The sequence below is a fragment of the Phocoena phocoena genome, chromosome 14 (genome assembly GCF_963924675.1).
Source record: "Phocoena phocoena chromosome 14, mPhoPho1.1, whole genome shotgun sequence".
Classification (NCBI taxonomy): Eukaryota; Metazoa; Chordata; class Mammalia; order Artiodactyla; family Phocoenidae; genus Phocoena; species Phocoena phocoena.
In genome coordinates, this window is record NC_089232.1 from 67,914,746 (window position 1) to 67,932,719 (window position 17,974).

The window sequence follows — 17,974 nt, forward strand, 5'->3', positions numbered from 1 at the left end:
CTTATAAACATCAGGAATGGACTTCCCTGGTGGCACAGTGGTTAAGAATCCGCCTGCCAATGCAGGGGACACAGGTTCGAGCCCTGGTCCCAGAAGATTCCACATACCGCAGAGCAACTAAGCCCGTGTGCCACAACTACAGAGCCTGCGCTCTAGAACCCGCGAGCCACAACTACTGAGCCCACGTGCTGCAACTACTAAAGCCCACGCGCCTAGAGCCCATGCTCCGCAACAAGAGAAGCCACCGCAATGAGAAGCCCACGCACCTCAACGAAGAGTAGCCCCCGCTCGCTGAAAGTAGAGAAAGCCTGCTTGCAGCAATGAAAATCAAACGTGGCCAAAAAATAAATAATTAAATAAACAAATTTATAAATAAATAAACATCAGGAATTATTTCTCACAGTTCTGCAGGTCGGAAGTCCAAGATCAGGGTGCCAGCATGGTCAGGTGAGGGCCCTCCCAGGGTCTCAGGCAGCTGACTTCTTGCTGTGTCTTCACCTGGTGGAAAGGAAGCAAGGGGTGTCTCTGGGGCTGCTTTTACAAGGGTGCTCATCCCACTCATGACCTAATCACCTCCCAAAGGCCCCACTTCCTAATACCATCACCTTGGGCGTTAGGCTTCAACATTTGAATTTTGGGGGGACACAAACATTCAGATCATAGCACCCTCAAAGGGTTCCCAAGCTGGGGTGAGGCTGGGTCTGTGGGCGGGGAAAGCAGACAGAGGGCCTTCAACCTGTGGCCAGCCACCCTGTGTGCTTGTCCTGACTTGCAGAGAGAACCCAGCCATGTCTCGAAGATGTAACTGCAGATAACACAGAAGGCACCTGTCAGTGGCAGAGGGGAGAGGTGATTGGGTGGGTGGGATTAGTTTAGGGGGTAGCCAGTTCCCATGTTCCAATGGCACCCTAGCCCAAATGATGGGCCCACATCTCTGCTCTGCCAGTTTCAAGCTGTGTGGTGTTGGACAAGTTACTTAGCCTCTCTGGGCCTCAATTTACCCATCTCTAAAGTAGGGGTAATAATAGTATCTGCTTCATAGGTTACTGTCTGGTAAGTGCTTGGAACAGCTTAAGTGCTAGTGGTCATTCCTAGGGACCCTCCATGGATCTCCCAGCTCGGCCTGGCAGGCGAGGACCCCTTCAGGGTCTCCACAGAGCCGTATCCCACCCTCAACCAGTCACCCACTCACACCTGCTCCTTGGGCCCATGGGGTGGCCCCGTCAGCAGGACCTGTGGCACAGGGAAGGGGGAGGAGTGATGGCTTATGAGGCAGTGGTTACGGGGTGCGAGGGCTCTGAAATGGTGGGAGGTGGGGACGGGAGGAAGCAGGGGTTTCAGAGTAGCAGAGACTCCCTCGGAGAGATCTGTCCAGGGCAGAGACTTCTGGTCACCGAATTCCTGGCTTTGGGGTATCGGAGCCAGCTTTGACGGGAGCCAGAGCTGTTGCGAAATGTTCCAAACAGAATTACATACTTTTAATTCACTTTAACTATATAAAAGACCTGCATGTCAGGCAGCACTTGTGAGAAGGGGATAAGGTGTCACCAAGTCAGAGAAATGCTGCTGATCTGGGTCCACTCAGGAGAGTTGGGGGGTGTGGGCGTCTAGATACTGATTGTGGCTGTAGGATGAGCAGGCCAGGGGCTCTGGAATGCTAATATTGTTCTTGGAGAGGGAGAGGTGTGCTGATCTGTTGGAGCTCACAGGGAGGCCCATCTCAGATGAAAGGGGCGGAGCTCAGCACTGAGGAACTCAAGGAAATCATCCCAGTTTGCAAACTAGTGGCATAGCCGGGGGGGGGGGGGGGGGGGGGGGGGGGGGGAAGTAACAGCCTGTGGTTTTCTAATACCATTGCCAAATGGGGGCAGGGGCCTACTGACCGGGGTGTGAAATGCAGGCTATCGATTTGTTTGATCTGTGAGGGATTCTCAGAAAAGGCCAGACCAAGGCAGGGGTGGAAATGATTGCAGAGGAAGCCCAGGCCTGCCGCAAACCGGCTGTGTAGCCTGGAACGAGCTGTTTGCACTCTCTGGGTTCCACCTCAGTCGTGTTGTAATAAGGAAGGATGGCTGCATAACCATGACATAATTAGCATGCAGGACTTACTAGGTTTGAGTCACCTTAAGTACATTATCTCACATAATCCTTCCAATAACCCTATGGAGTTATCCTCATTTTGCAGATGAGAAAATGGAAGCTCAGGGAGGTTGAGTAACTCATCCAAGTTCACTCAGCTAATGAGTGACCCAACAGGGATTTAAAGGCTTGAATGGCTTTAAATGGTTGCTAGCCGTGCTAGATCCCTCGGGATCAGCTCTGTGCTCCATCCTGAGCATGAAAAATAGGGAGGGGTCGCCCCCATTCCTTTGCGCTCTACCTCACTGCTGCTTGAGGGCCGGGTCCTGGGCTCCATGTGCAGGCAGTGGGTTGGGATGGCCCCGGCCGCCACCAGGACCCCCGAGCACGTGGAGAGGAGGTGAGAGCCCTGGCACCTCCACAACCTATACACCTCCCGTCCCCACAGGTCTGAGAAAGGCCACGCCCCTGCTTTAAACTGAACTCTTCTCTCCGAGAGCTTATTACACATACCCTTTACACAGCAACTTAATCAAATAATAACTTCTGTGCAAACCTCTACAAAGGACCTTTTCACCCAGGGCTCATTTAACGCTCACAACCTCGCAGGCGGGGATGTTGTCATCATCATTACCATTTGGACAGTCAACTGAGGCAGAAAGGTAGCCAAGGATAGGTGCTACAGTCGCTTGTGGCTCTTCAATGACCAGCTGGGTGCCCTTGGACAAGTCACCTATCCTTCAGAGCCTGAGCGTCCTCATCTGTAACCTGGGGATGGTTGTGAGGACTAAAGGCAGAGTGGGTGTGCAGTGCTCAGTACTCTGCTCGTGCAGAATAAGCACTCAGCAGTGATAGCCTGTATGTTTTTAGGTCCCTTTATTAAAATGGACTTAAATTTTTTAGAGCAGTTTTAGGTTCACAGCAAAACTGAAAGTACAGAGGTTCCCATACACCCTCTGGCCCCCGCCAACACACACACACACACACACACACACACACACACACACACACACACACACACGGCCTCCCCACCACCAACATCCCCCACCAGCGTGGTTACAGTCCCTGAACCCACACTGACACATCATGACCACGCAGAGTCCCCAGTTTACATTAGGGTTCTTTCTCAGTGTTGTACGCTCTATGGACAAATGTATAATGCCGTTTACCCCCCATTATAATACACAGAATACTTTCACTGCCCTAGAAGTCCTCCGTGCTCTGTCCATTCATCCCTCCCTCCCCTTGAACGCTCGGCAACCACTGATCTTTTTACTATCTTCATAGTTTTGCCTTTTCCAGAATGTCATATAGTTGGAATCGCACAGTATGTAGACTTTTTAGACTGACTTCTTTCACTTAGCAGTACGCTTTCAAGTTTCCTCCATGTCTTTTTGTGGCTTGATCGCTCACTTCTTTTTATCGCTGAAGAATATTCTATTGTCTGGATGTGCCACAGTTTCTTTCTTCATCCACCTACTGAAGGACATCTTGGTTGCTTCCAAGTTTTGGCAATTATAAATAAAGCTGTTGTAAACATCCATGTACAGGGTTTTGTGTGGACATAACTTTTCAACTTGCTTGGATAAATACCTAGGAGCACCATTGTGGGTTCATAAAGAGTATGTTTAATGTAGGCTCTAGTTTTTTTTATCCAGTCTGACACTATGTCTTTTGATTGGAGTATTTAGTCCATCAACATTTATTTAAGGTAATTATTGGTAGATACGTATGTATTGGAAACAACCTAAATATCCATTGACATATGAATGGATAAAGAAGATGTGGTATGTGTGTGTGTGTGTGTGTATATATATATGTGTGTTTTATATATATATATATATATATTACTCAGCCATAAAAAGAATGAAGTAATGCCATTTGCAGCAACATGGATGGACCTCTAGATTATCATACTAAGTGAATTAAGTCAGAAAAAGACAAATACCATATGATATCACTTAACATGTGGAATCTAAAACATGACACAAATGAACTTATCTACGAAACAGAAACAGACTCAGACATAGAGAACAGACTGGTGGTTGCCAAGGGGGAAAGGGGAGGGGGGAGGGAAGGAGTGTGAGTTTGGTATTAGCAAATGCAAGCTATTTTAAAAAAAATTTTTTTTGGCTGCATTGGGTCTTCATTGGTACACACAGGTTTTCTCTAGTTGCAGCGAGTGGGGGCTGCTCTTCGTTGCGGTGTGCGGGCTTATTGCAGTGGCTTCTCTTGTTGTGGAGCATGGGCTCTAGGTGCACGGGCTTCCGTAGTTGCAGCACAGGGGCTCAGTAGTTTGGCTCACGGGTTCTAGAGAACAGGCTCGGTAGTTGTGGTGCACGGGCTTAGTTGCTCCGTGGCACATGGGATCTTCCCGGACTAGGACTCGAACCCATGTCCCCTGCATTGGCAGGTGGATTCTTAACCTCTGTGCCACCAGGGAAGTCCATAAACTGTTATATATATGTATAACTGAGTCACTTTGCTGTATACCAGAAACTAACACAACATTGTAAATCAACTATACTTCAATAAAACAAAAAAAATTTTTTTAAAGAGTATATTTAGCTTTGTAAGAAACTGCTAAACTGTCTTCCAGAGCGGCTGCACCATTTCTCTTTCCCACCAGCAATGGCTGTGGCTTTTATTTTCATTGAGAAACAAGAAGTGACTAGCTTAAGATCATACAGCCATTTGTTGGCAGAAGAAGGACCTGAGGACAGTACCATTTCGGGTGGTTTCCCTTTGACCACACTGCCCCTCAGCTAGACACACCAATCTCACGCCCTGACAAACACTCACACTTATTCACTATGGCTTTCAAGACCCAACTCTCGGTGCAGTTGTGTGTGGAGCAGTCCTCTTCTGCCCCGTCCAGGAAAGCCTGCCATCCAGTCCCTGCATCTGAGAAGAGTGTGATGCTCTTGCCCCATGCCCGGGTGCATAGGGGCCAGTGTCCAGGTGTTCCAAGCTTACCTGCAGCTGGAGAAGAACCAGATGTCCTGGAAGGCTCTTTCCCCTGTAAAAGCAGACCCAGCCAGCCCCACAGTCCCAGGAGTCACTGTAACTTCATCAGGGTCTGGCAGAGGGAAAGAAATGGCCCCTACACTCGCCCCTTACTCCAGCTCTGAGCCCTTCCTCCCTTCCTCCCTTCTGTAGGTGAAATTCACATAATAAAATTAACCATTTTGGGGCTTCCCTGGTGGCGCAGTGGTTGAGAGTCCGCCTGCCGATGCAGGGGACACGGGTTCGTGCCTCTGTCTGGGAGGATCCCACATGCCGCGGAGCGGCTGGGCCCGTGAGCCATGGCCACTGAGCCTGCACGTCCGGAGCCTGTGCTCCACAACGGGAGAGGCCACAACAGTGAGAGGCCCGCGTACCGCAAAAAAAAAAAATTAACCATTTTTAAAGCGTACAATTCGGCGGCCTTCATAACATTTCATAATGTTGTGCAATCACCACTACCTGTTTCTAAAACATTTTTATCACCTTAAAAGAAAAACCCTGTACCCATTGATCTATCACCCCCATCCTCCCTGTCCCCAGCCCCTGGCAACCACCAACTCACATTCTACCTCTTTGGGTGTACCTATTCTGGTAACAGAATAAACGGATTCATATAGCCAGACCTTTGGTGTCTGGCTCCAAACACGTTTCTCGGACCACACTTTCTGTAACTCCCTGAGGAAGGAGAAGCAGGGGCTTCTGCTGTTTCCTTTGCTTCCGTCCCTGCCCCCGGTCTACATTGCCCTGCACCCCCTGCCCACAGCGTCTGTGGCCCACCTCATCCGTTCCATGCCATTTCCTATTCCTGTAACTACCCCCCAGCTGAGGACCTTGATGCTTCCTAGATTCAGTCAACAAATAGCTTTTGGGCTGGCAGGGGAGACAGACAGGTAAACAATCATTGCGGCGGTATGATGAGACACTGCTAGGGGGTTTTCGGAGAGTCAGGGGAGCCCAGAGGAGAGACATGGAACCGAGCCTCGGGCTGAGGGTGGTCAGGGAAGATAACACGGAGACTGGGGGTCCCGTCTGTCTTGTTCATGCCGTTTGTTTCCTCAGCACAGTTCCTGGCACCTAGAACAGGATGAATGACAAGTCCATCCATCAACCAAAGCAGCTCTTGGCTAAGAGCTGAAGGATGAAGTTGTTTATACCATACATTGGGCATAACTTACCTGAAGATTGTAGGCCAAGATTCAGCCCCTATAATACTCTGAAAGACATTTCAATCTAGATCAACATGGAAGGGGACGGGGAGTCAAGTGGCAAGACATGGGGCCAGATCACACAAGGCCTTGGAAGCTGCACAAAGGAGATTGACTTTAATCTGAGTGAAAAGAGGAAGGACTTCAAGAAGATTTGCGTTTTAGGAACTCATCATTCTAATCTAGGTTAGAGATTACGATGACCTAAGGATGTGTCAGGCGGACAGAAGAGAGATCATTCTTGCCCTCCTGCAGCTGATGTTCCAGTGGGGAACAGAGACACTTAATATGCTGTTTAAAATAATTGACTAGTCCCAAAGGTGCAAGATGACCTGAGGGATGCCATGGCAGGGAACTCTTTAAATTTCAGTGACCTTTAAATTGAGACCTGAGAAATGAACAGGAGATGGTCAGAGAGACAGGCAAAGAGATTTCCAGGCTACCCTAAAGCTGTTATGAAGGTCCTGAGCAAAATGTGTTGAAGGAACTGAGAAAAGTCCAGTGTGGTTGTTGAGAAAATGTGAGGCTGGGGAGGAAGAAGGAATCAAACCCCAAAGAACCCGCTTACACATTTTGAAATCACCCTCAGCAAAACAGGAAGTTTTTAATGATGTAAGCAGGATTCTCGTTTTCAAAATAGGATCACTTGCATTTCTCCTTTGCATTTCTGTGCATGTGACCTCCTTCCTGATCAGTGCATCCGTCTGCTTGCCTTGAAAGTGGTGTCAGAATTATCAGAGAGAAACAATTCAGAGGAGGAGATAAGTAGTATTTAGCTTCTGACATTGAAAATAAGATTTTTCAGCCAGGCGATAGTCTTGAAAGACTCTCTATCAAGAAAAAGATGTTCTGGATGTCTTTAACTTTCTCTTTAAGATTTCAAGAAGCTAACCTGACAGAATGGACCTTAGGGCGTTATCTAAAGAAGAGAACAGGGACTTCCCTGGTGGCCCAGTGGTTAGGACTCCGCACTTCCACTGCAGGGGGCACAGGTTCGATCCCTGGTCGGGGAACTAAGATCCCGCGCGCCACGTGGTGCGGCCAAATAAATAAATAAGCGTGCAAGCTACCAAAAAGAAAAAAAATGAAGAGGAGAACAGAGGAGAGAGCCTCGATCTCTAGTCTGGAGGATGTTGGGGAGGAGATAAGAGAGGAGGCAAGTGTGGAAGGAAGTCAGGTGTGCACCCTAGTGGTCCATCCTCCAGTTGATGTCCCAGATAGCAAAGGTGTGTTAGATGAGGGAGGGAGGGGAGCCTGGGAGGAGATTTCCTTAAATACCTCTCTAGAGGTCTTCCCATCAAAGTAAATTGCAGGGTGGTTAGGCGCAGGGAAGGTTTGAATTTAACCTTCTGAAGCCACCCTGGGTTCCCATGCAGTGTTAAAATGATGGCTGCATTAGATCTGTAGCTGTGGGTTTTATATAAGAAATAGACAAGAAGCAGATAGATTGAAATCCTGGTAAGCATTTTTTTTTAACGCATTGAACAAACAACAACAAAAAGTATTGACTGTAGCCTGTCATTTAATAGTTACCTCCTTATACAATCCCTGGGTCCCAGAACCTGCAGTAGCAGGAAGTAGACGGTGAACACTCTGAAGCTCCCAGGGGGCCTCTGCTCACCAATGCCTGTTTCAGGCGTAGCCACGGGGGATAACGCACCAAGAAGGGCCTCCCAGAAGGAGAAGCCCAGAGACACAGACAGTGGACGAAGCTCCACTGCCGGGGAGGGGGGTTCCCTCCTCCAGTCTATCAGTATCTGATCGTTGTCATGAACCAGTGTCGGATGTGTTCCCTTGATTCCCTTTTCTGAATGGGAGTCTTCACTGCAGTTATCCTATTCCTATTCCACCTGGCAAGTAAGTATGGGGTGGAGTGTTTTCGCTTAGATGTGTTCAGACCATACAGAGCTTCATCTGAAGCCCATGGAGAGGGCTGCACATCTCCTGATGATCCTGGGCCCTTGATCTGCCTGAGGCTTTGGAGTTGTCTCCCCGGGGGAGGAAAGGAAATAATAATTCAGTGTATGCGAAGAGGGAGGCATATACATTTTGGGGTGGCCAAAGGGCAGATTATGGCAGAAACTGCCCATTGGTTACTCCAGTACCCATTCTTCCCTCCTTCCTCAATAACACAACCCCCAGTTTTATGACCAAGGCTGTGTATCACTAAGGCTCTATTTAAGATTACATTTCTCAGACTCCCTTGCAGCTAGCTCTGACCATGGGAGTAACTTCTAGCTAATAACGTATAAATAGAAGTGTCATAAGGTTTTTCAGGAAACTCTCTGTAAGAGGGAAGGAGTTGAAATAAAAGAGGGGGAGGAGAAGCCTCTCTCCCATTCCACCATACTGCTTCTTGGAAAGCAAACATGATGGCTAGAGTTTGGTAGAACACGGATCATGGAAATTAGGGCCATATCTTGGGAATGGACAGGAAAGAAAAGCTAGAGGATTTTGGCCCCTGACAACTTCATGAAACCACCAGACCAGCCCTCAAGCTCTGGCTCCAGACTTTTATAGGAGAGACTAAAGCTCTGTGTGTTCAAGGTTCTGTTTATTTGGGTTTTCTGTCACCGGCAACTGAATGTAATACTAATGGATATATCTCTACCACAGGCTTTGAGTGGGAGACTTACACAGTCAGTTTAGTGGTTGGGCCCCAGAACCTGCAGACTGTGAACACACAAAGTGTTGGCGCTATGGCTGCAGAATGGGGATTGGAGGTGACATCCCCGGTGAGGGATGACAGGGGTTCGTATGAGGATGGTGATGGTAGGGTTGGATAGCGCATTCAGATCTGAAGCATATTTAGGAAGTGAGACAGGAGTTGGTGGTGGTGAGGGAGAGATGAGAGTCAAGGGCAGGAAGAGGGAAGCCAAAGAAAATGGCATTGCAAGGAAGGAGCGGTGAGCAGAGCCAGCTGCCGTGCCGTGGTCAAGGAAGATGCGGGCTGAGATATATCTGTAGGATTTGGTCACGAGGAAGTAGTCTCAGGGCAGTGGAAGTGGAAGCAGACTTGAGTGGGTCGAGGAAAGGGTGGGAGGTGAAGAAGTGGGCCCAGCGAGTAAAGATAACTCCTGCGAGGCTGAAATAGGGATGGAGTCAAGGGAGGGCTCTTATCCTTTTTAAGATGGGCAAGACTGGACCTCATTTAATGGGAAGAGCCCTTAGAGAGGCAGAGGTCAACGACAGAATAAGAAGAGGTATAAGCTGCTTGAGGAAGGTCCCTGAGAAGAAGGTGGGAGGAATGAGGCTTGGGGAGCAGGAGGGACCCTTCTCTGTTAAAGCAGGCAAAGGAGGGCAGGCAGGAGACACGCTGTCTCTCTCCCGAGCTGTGGGCAGAGCCCCTGGCCTCCCTGCTCCCATCTCCCCATCTTGCACATCTGCTGCCTCAATATTCCTAGTGTGTGACGGAAGCCACGTCCATACCCGCCAGCCCCCTGCCCACAGCTCCCCATACCTCAAAACAAAATTCTCATTTCTGCTTACATTTGGGGTCTCAGCTTAAATGCCACTGGTTCTGGGAAGCCCCACAGATTAGGGAAAGTCCAAGTGATAACTGCACCCATGACAGCTTATGTGTCTTCTTTGAGATGCCCAGTGAACTTGTAATTACTTGATCGTACTCCCATTAGACGATGGCAGGGGTGTGCGTGTGTGTGTGTGTGTGTGTGTGTGTGCGCGCACGTTTGTGGGTGCTGCCTTATCACCTCTATCTCCCCAGCACGGAGGACAGGGCCTGGCACACATAGGCACTACTTTGGGCTGAATGAATGACTGATGAGAAGATTCAAGCTTGTCATTGAGGCTCTCGAGATCTCAGGTTCAATTTCCAGCATCCCTTAAACCTACCCATGCTCCAGATGTTGGGGACTACTTCTTGGTCCCCAAAGCTGTCCCACGCTTTCCTCCCGCACTGGGTCTTTGCTCAGACTGTTCCCTGTGCCAGGAATGCCTGCTCTCCACTCTGTCCTGTACAGACTCCACTTCTCCTCCCAGCCCAGGGCCTCTTCCGCTGCAGAATCTTCTCTGAAACCCTCACCTGCCACAGGCTTAGCCACTTAACATCTTCCACTGTGAATGTCTGTTTTCCCTGTCCCTTCACTCCCATCAGATCGTAACCTCCTTGAGGGAAGCTTCTAGTTCATAATTAATTGTTATTTCAAATGAAAAATTTGACTGTGAGGCAAAGAGACACCTTATATAACACTTGGGTAAATAGAGTCTTATACAACTGTGTCCCCAGTGGTGGCTTTAGAGTGTCATGCACTTAGTAGGGACACAAAAATATTTTTGAATGAATATTTTCTCCCTCATACCTGCAAGACTACGATGGTGACAGTCTCCATCTGCACATTAATTTTTAAAAATTAATTTAAATGTGGTTCTCCTATGTTTACAACACAGAAAAGGTGCCTGTTTTCATCCGTGAACAAAGTCTGTCTTTTCAGATTTATTCCGTCTTTACTTGAGAAACAAAGGCATGTCTTATGTAGCAGATCAAGGTGGTGACTGTCTTTGCCAGTGTACCAGATCCACCACTGCGTAAGGGAAAAGGAATTTCTCCTGGAGCTGATAATTTCCAACACGTTCAGCAACACTTCTGCACAAGACCACCAGTGTAAAGGATACGAAATCTACAAAGCACTAAAATAAGGAGGAAACCACATCACTATTCATAGCTATTATTTTCCATGCTAATGTTTCATGATTGTTTTTTAGTTCAGAAAATAGAGTCATCGGGATTCTCAAAAATGCTACCTAAATTGAAATCCAGAGAGGCAGAAAGCATACTGGTGGTTGCCAGGGACTGGAGGCAGGGGGGATGGGGAGTGACTGCGTAATGGGTCAGGGTTTCCTTTAGGAGTGATGAAAATGTTTTGGAACTAGATAGAAGTGGTAGTAGCACAACACTGTAAAGGTACCAAGTGCCACTGAACTGTTCACTTTAACATGGTCACTTTTACGTTATGTGAGTTTCACCTTTGGATCAGGCCTCCAAAGTGTCCTCAGAGACATTCGGCTGGGCACCGTTACAAACCAGTTGAATGTGTGTATTTTGGTTCGTTGCTCCGTTGGCTGAGTCCTTAACAAGGACTTGTTAAGGTGTTTCGTTTGATTAAGGACTTTCTAGTTCCAGAGGTGGAGCCTGAAGCAGGTTTTACTTTTTCCTTTAAACCAGGGGAACCTCCCAGAGACAACAACTCGCAGACTGTGGATGGCACCCCAGATGCTTCTCTGGGTCGTCTGTCCGTCAGGGCCCAGTGGGGAGGAAGGAGGACGATCCTGCCCCAAAGAGCAGAGTCACAGGCTACAGTTTCTCTCCACTCCAGGCAGGTCCTGCGAAGGTGAAGGCTGGTTGCAAAGAATGGCGGCTGGACTTGTCCTAACAGCTCACAGCTTCTCAGGAAACCGTCCTTTTGTTGTCTCGTCACGGGGGGAACAGACTCCGTCAGAGAGAGCAAGGGCAGGTGCTAAAGCAGCATCCTGGATCAAGTGCCAGGCTGGTGGGGACGGGAGGGGAGGCCGTCAGCCCTCCTCAGTGGGGCCTGCTGCGTGCAGGCCTGGCAGGGCCCTGGACCAGCGGCGGGGGCTGGGCTGACCACATACCAGTACCCGTCCATCTTTTAAAGACACAGGACCCAAAGGGAAATCACATCCTTTCATTTCAAACATGGCCCGGGAGCCCAGAGCCCAGTGGCTGTGCTATAATCAAGTTGCATCAGTCAACTTTATAACCAAGCCTCCTCCTTTTTTTTTTTTTCAGCACTTCATACCTTCTCCTATGCCTTCACATACGTGTCTCATTCAGTAACCCAAGAGACAAACACTGCTGACGGCCTTGGAAAATAGCAGCTCCAGGAGAAATTCCTTTTCCCTTATTCAGCAGCAGTCCAGTGACAAAGTTGTGTTCACTTGGGAAACTCTAGGTCCAGCAAAAGGGGATAGTCCCAGGAGTCGCTCACCAAGTCGTCTTTCCCGAGGGAGAGAACCCCGCTTAATCTTTAGAACTCCAACTGTGTTGGATATGTAATCAATAGAGTTTACCATCAACCCAGGTCGCTGAACCGGTGACCAGTTCAAGACAGCCTAGACTCAGCAGGAATTGCAAATTCCCCAGCAGACCCCGTTAGAGCCCAGTGGAGGTGGCCCCTTATTGTTTTTCTCAATAAAAGACTAAAAAGCTGTCTGCATGTTTTGAAGGCATCGACAGCCACCCAAAGAAACAGGACTGCTTATGACTCCATCTAATAAGCGCCTGGCAACCATCAACCTCTCTAATTGCCATGTGAGTGAAGCGGTGGGAATTTGAACAAACAAAGTCGATTTCGAAGTGTTATTTACTGGAAGATGAAAAATGTCACAGAAGCGCCTAGCCACGAGAGGCGAGCAGAGACGCCTGCTTCTCTCAGGACAGCATAATCCCGAAAGCCGACAGAAGCCGACGTGAACATTCCCAGCACCTGCCTCCCTGACACTCACAAAGAGACACGTCAGTTGCTCAGGAAACTACAGGTACCACTGAGACACCCCAGACCCTTTCCTTGTTGTCTACTCAGGCAGAAGAGGTGGCTTGGAGGCCCGGTGCTGAGAACTCTGAGTGCCCCGTTCCCTTATATTCCAGGCCCTCTCGAAAGGGAAAGGAGATACGGGAAATCCTTCCCACGCGGGTGCTCTCATAGTATTATTGTTACCCTCCCCCTCTACAGAGAGGAAACTAAGGCTCAGAGAGGTTACGAGCAGTGGGGGCAGGCCTAGGATTCAGGGCCCCTGTGACTCACAGTCCAGTGCTCTTGGGTCCTCCAGGAAACGAGGCCTACACCCTGGGCTCCTCTTATGCAGATTCGGAGCAAGTGGTGTCATCTCAGGGCCCGACTCTCAGCAGCTGCCAACCATCGCGAGAGCTAACTAATGACAGGTGTGCCTCCCTACTGTTTATATTAAAGGGAACGAGCCCCCAGAATAGATGCTCCCCCGTTTACCCCGGGGTTTCCTGGTCTGCAGGGCAATGGGATCTGGCTGACACTTCTCAGTGTTCCACACCCAACAAACTGGCTCTATTCAAAAAGGAAGTCCAGAGATGTGGTCACCCCACTTATCTGCACACCTTGGTTGCTTCCAGAGGCCTTTCCTGCGCGTGACCTCACGTGACCACCTGGACCATCTGAGCGATACCTTAAATCGGTTTTTTGAAGATTCTTGAGTTTCCAGAGTCAACCTTGTTGAAATATAATCCAAAGTACCCCCAGGAAGGGACACCACTGTGAACCATTAGTGGCTTGCACCTGGCAGCCAGCTGAGAATCAGGCCCTGAGAAGTGGGAAACAGGACTGGGAGGGTTTGGAGAGGGTCAAGAAGAGAAAGAAGCAAGAGAGAGGAGGCGGGGAAGGTCTAAGCCCCTCCCAGCAGCTCACCTCCCAGTTTTGCAGAAAGAGGTTCCCGGGGAGCCATTCCTTGCTTCCCCACTCCCACCAGAGAGACCAACTCTGCCCACGGGGCCAACGGTAGAAAAGTCTAGAAGAAAAAAGGAGACGTGACAGGAGAGATGGGAAGAAAACACAGAATAAACCAACCATCAGAGGCTCTTCAATCTTAATTCATTTTATTCTACAAAATGCTACTCAATTGAAAGTGGAGAAGCTAACCAAAAAAAAAAAAAAAAAAAAAGGAAAAAAAGTTGTAATATGTTCTCTCTTCCATAGCAGCAAGCTTTTTCTAACAAGCTTTCTTTAGTGCAAATACTGTAGGCTTGTATTACAGTAAAATAACAAAACAGAACAACAAAACACCACCAGAGATGCTTTAGAGCAGAGCTACTCCTCAATTTTCAAAAGTATACAAAGATTTTTGAGCTCACAGTCCTGCCTGGAGAGGCCTATTTAGAAGCCTTTCCAATGGGACCATTCCACCAATACTTAAAAAAAAGAAAGAAAACAGGGTGTTCAGAAAGATAAATTCCCCATCAAGCTGTAGGAATCTTGTACAACTTTTTTTTGCCTCCAGGATCTTATAGCAGTCTTTACTCCACATCATTGACATACCTCAAATACAGATGCACAAAGCTTATGATTGTCTACTATATCCAAAATACTATATATACATCTCTCACTGCAGAAAAGACACCCTGATACCTATTCTTTATACAAAGGTGAAGATTTTCTTCCTCAATATCAAGTAACCACAAACTAAAATAAATGGAATAAACTTTTAATCATACAGAGAAAATAATTTTTTGAGGAACAGGGCAGGTTCTCTTACAATGTAGACTTCTTGGTGACCACTGTCCCTAGAGGAATGACAGTCCATCTTTAAAAACAGACCTTTTTTTATACAGTTTATACAGCACAAGTCACAAATCATTTTAGAAACAAAAAAAGTATCATTAGCCTAAATTTTTTAAAAAAATTACAAAGAAGAAAGAGAGGGAGAGAGGAACTGAGCATTTTAATGCTATCTGTTTCTATTCAGGCTTGGTACAACACAAAGATGTAAACATTTAAAATAAATAATAAAATAAATGTCAATTTCTTCTCCCCCTCCCCTTCCCACGCCCCGCTCAAAAGTTGACCCAGCTCCTCCTGAACATGTCAGCATTAGAAAATTAAAACCCTTTTTGATGTATGACCAAAATACTAGAAGCACAAAAAGATGTCAAATAGGTAGTGGGGTGACTGGGTTTCCTTTTTAAAAGGTGCAGGAGGACATGGGCACACTTAGAAATGTACACACGAACACACACACACACACACACACACACACACACACACACACACACACACACGACCTGTCAATAAATAGTGAGATGCTGGCTTTTAAGATGAATGCCAAGAAGACTCAACAAGCAGAAAATAGCAAGACCCCTTTACTTAAGTTTTTAAAAGAAAGTTACACACACCACGTATCCTATTGGTCCACAAATTCTATAAAACTCAGGTCAACCATCTGAAGAGTGCAAAGGAGCACATCACAGGGAAAACAAGTTTAGAGGTGGAAGGATATTGTAGGGGGTGGGTCTTTGAGAACAAACCTCGGACTGAAGGCAATCTTGCCTTGGATCTTTGGAGAAAGACCTTCTCACCTCCAAGTGTTTTTATTTATTCATTACTTGTGGGCTTTTGATAAGGGAAGTCCTCATGGCTCAGTCTCATCCTAAAGAAGGTGTATATATATATAAGTGCCTAGCACATCGTCTGGCACATAGTAGGTGTTATTCTTTTCCTTCTTAAAGAGGCCACGTGGATGTCTCATCAGAGGAGGAAATCAACCTGAAAGTTACAAGATGAGACTGCAGGAAGCACTGGTGGTCCCTCAGGGAAATGGGAGCAAAGTCCCAATGCCTGTAAGTTGAGCTCATCCTTGAAATGGAGCCATGTGGGAGCAGAGAGGAGACTCCTTTCCCCAAAGCCTGAGAAAGGGAACCAGTAGCCTCTGACGGTTCTTGGCTTTGAGATGCTTGTGTTATTGGGCACAGTGAAGACACCTGGCCTGTCTCACAGGCAGAACAATGACTTCTTTCTGGAAACTTCCTCAGTGAACTCTCTGCTTGGAGTTGGCTCTGGCAATCGTCTAAACTTCACCTGGGATCTCCTCTCTTTCCTGTGTCAGCAGCTGTCCCCATCCACCCAGCCAGGAAGAGGACTATTCCCAGAGAGGCCAGCCAGGTGGCCAAGGGGACGGTGTGTTTCACACCAGCCTGTCAAGGGGTGCCTGCCCTATGCCATCCCAGAGCTGCCTGCAGCCCAACTGGAGTCCACACCAGCTGCCTCACGGCTGGGGACACAGGGGGAGCACAGGGTTCCCTGCCCGAGCACAAAGGCCTCCCCGCTGCGGCTGCTCCCTGAGGGGGAAGAGGAGGAGGCAGGCCTGGGTCTGGTGTGAACTTGGAGAACAGCCAGGAGGAAGTGACTGAGGGTACACTAGTGCGTTAGGTGTGAACACTCCGCCTTCTCCGAATAACCTCTGGCTTTGGGGAAGCCAGACTACCGCCCAGAACAAAGCTAGAGGGTCCTGCATAGAGACACGGCTCCGGAGGCCTCAAGATCCTGAGAGGCGGCTGGGCTTTTGCTTTCTCCTGGTCCCAAAGCCAACGCAGCTTGAAATCGGAATGAAAGCCAGACACTGTCTCAGGCATGTCCAGCCCGGCCCCAAGTCACATACCGGGACCTGCCTTGGGATCAGGGCTGTGCAAATTGGGGCACAAAGGGACTTTTAGAAATAAAACACCAGAAAGCAGCTTCATTTAAGAAATATATATATATATATATATATATGCAAAAAGAAGCAAATAGCTCCCAATTGGCCACAAACACCACTTGAGATGATTAAGCCTTTCAGAGCTGAGCGCACCCCAGCTTCTCTTTGCCCGTCTCCTGCTACTCCTTGCTGACTTCCGCGTCCTTGATTAATCTGAAGCCAGAGAAACCCAGTGGCCCAATCTTATTAGGAGCGCCCCGCCCAGAACCTCTGGGGAACTGGGAGGGCAGCGTCACAGCCAAGGAATGTGGGAAATAACATCTTTAAAGCATTTGGGGACAAAATACTTTTTCTTTTAATCTCCTCTCTCTTCATGCCCTATCTCTCCACACGTCACTCCCAGTCATAGCAGTCTGTGTATTTTAGGCATTCGGCTGTTCCATTCTGTGTGTCTAGTGCATGGCAAGTGGATAATGGACATTAAATACCAGCCCGCGTGCCAGGCCTGGGTACGTGAAGGGAATAGGGAACAGGGAACCATGTCACTGCTCTCTTTCTCTCTCTCTCCCCGGAGTCCAACTTTGAGTTCTAACCCCCGCTGGGTTGATTTAAATAATATCTATATAGTTTTAAATTATCATCCAATGATCTCTAGAGCTGAATCACAATAGCGGGGTCTCCCTCAGAGCACTAGCCCAGCAGAAGCTCATTCTGGAAGATCAACCCTGGGGAGAAAAAGGCTTTGAGGTGGGGGAGGTGGGGACCACGCTGAGCTCTGCTGAGCTGTGCTCTTGGCGAGGCTGGAGGACCCCTTACCTGCCCCCCACCCCGTGGGAAGGGAGCAGCTAGCTTGCAGCGGGAAGCAACACATCTCATCTCTGATTTCAGCAGCCCCCAAGCATGGCATGTACGCTGCAAGCCACAGTGACAGCTCTGGGCCAGCTGCTCACAACTGGCTGATGGATCTGAGGAGCACGCTGGGGTGAGGGCCAGGGGAGTGTAAAAGCAAAAGCACTAGCTCCATTAGGTAGCAGACGACCACAGGGGGTTGAACAGGCACCTGGGTGAGAGGTGAGAAGCGGGTGCTGGGGCTGCTGCGAGGCGAACCCCACTCCGACTGCCTCCCTCCTTCCTCCCCGTGCATTTCTGTCCACAGCAGAGGCGCTTTTGAGGCTTGGGGAGGGGCCAGGCCCACGCTCATTAAACCTCCGTGGGTGGCATCACCCTGAGAGGCAGGGTGGAGGAGGGCAGAGCCGGCAGGGACTTGGGTGATTTGTGGCTCCTAGGGAGGGATGCCTCCCTGGTCCGGAGAGAAGGGTCCGGGGCAGAACGGCGAGGCAGTAATTACAGGAGACGTCCTACTCAAGACACCCATGTGGATTGTTGGCACTATTCCTGGCCCGGTAATTAGGCATTTGGCAAACCCAATCTGTGCCCCGGCTGTCTCACTCACACCCTGTCTTTTGGCCAAGCCGCTCCTCCAAAAGCCG